Source organism: Rhipicephalus sanguineus, chromosome 7 (genome assembly GCF_013339695.2).
Source record: "Rhipicephalus sanguineus isolate Rsan-2018 chromosome 7, BIME_Rsan_1.4, whole genome shotgun sequence".
Classification (NCBI taxonomy): Eukaryota; Metazoa; Arthropoda; class Arachnida; order Ixodida; family Ixodidae; genus Rhipicephalus; species Rhipicephalus sanguineus.
Genome location: NC_051182.1, coordinates 161,394,124 through 161,395,724, shown reverse-complemented (window position 1 = coordinate 161,395,724; position 1,601 = coordinate 161,394,124).

Sequence of the window (1,601 nt, the reverse complement as noted above, 5' to 3'; positions counted from 1 at the left end):
GCAGCAAGTGAGTGGTGCAATGTTACAGACTAATAGGCCCCCAGCAGCATATTGCAGCACAACAATCCAGACATGCTTCAAGAATGCCTGCGCTAGACTGACTTCAGCCAAGGCTAGGGCATGTCAAACATTTTAAAATAAGAACCCATAGTAATAGCCAGGACCAACGTTGTCTTTGAATATTTATGTAACGCTTGTCCATAATAATATTGTTGGCTTGTTGCACTCTCTAGCTGACTACCATTCAGACAAAAAAAAGAATTGAGGCCAGTGCAAAACGTGCAGCACAGTCACAACGTAAGGTGAAGGAGTAGCATTTTAAGGGGCTCATGAGGTTGTCGAGATATTTCCTGTATTTTCTTTTAGGGTCACACCTGATGAAAATAATAAGACTTGCTTAATTTTTTGTGTTGATTTCAATGCGGAACTATTTTATTGTAGGTCAACTAGTCCAGAAGATAGGCAGAGCTGCCACTATATTGTTTCTGCAAACTGCAGGAAAAAACAGCTAGGCAGAAAGTGAATATTATTGCATAGCTAAAACTATAATGTGCAATAAGTGCAGCACTGCATAGAAATTCCAAATCAAATTGTAATTAGTCAGTCTGCAGATGATGAAAATTCAATGTGCGTACCATTGCTACCACAAAGGAAACGGAAAATCAGATGTAAGAAATTTATGCCTAGAAAGTTTGAATACTGCTCTCTGTACTTTCGGCACAGTTTTGGCTTTATGTTAAAAATATTTATAGCTCCTACTGTTCTAGCTCTTGACATGTTACACTGACAAACTAAATAAGCGATCCAGAAAGATTTCATATTCAGCTCATACACATTGCATACACACAATGTGGATAAAATACTCATCTTACGAGAATTAAATTAGGCTTTATATGTGAGAAAAGTAGCTGCAGATTTCAAGAGGGTGCGTCGGGTCCTTGAAATCCTTGAAAACCCTTGAATTTGAAAAATGCGTTTTCAAGGCCGTTGAATTTCCTGAGCAGTGCACTCATATCGACAATGCGACCTCCTTAATATGGTAGACGGCATGTCAACCTGACGAACTCCCCACTTCAGAGACACTAAATGCAGTGCGAGCGCACATGGTTCCATTTTGCAGAACCGCACCGGAAAAAAAGTCATTTTCACGGCGAGATCAAAGCAGGGAATCGGACAGCAAGGTATTAGAACGTCACATGCAGGTCGGCAAGCAACTCGATACTTGCTGCGTGCCACTCAAGCACAAAGGACGCACGAAAAGAACACACACAGGACGAGCGCAAACGAACAACTGTCACAGATCGATACCTGCAGCACGCTGCTTAAACACAAAGAATGACACTTGAAAAGAATGCACAGGTATATGCAGGACGAGGTGAACTAACAACTGTCGCAGTTGTTACTTCTTTGTGTTTGAGCAGCATGCTGCAAGTGTCGACTCTGCACAGCCCAACGCTCATAATTTTTTTTTTTTTTTGAACTGCGGCGCGTGGAGCATGGCATCCGAGATTGTGCGCCGGCAGGTTTTCTCCGGCTGTCCCCCGCCCGGAGACGGCGCGATTTCAGAGGTGGGCGTGGCCGACTCCTCCTCCTGCGCCGAG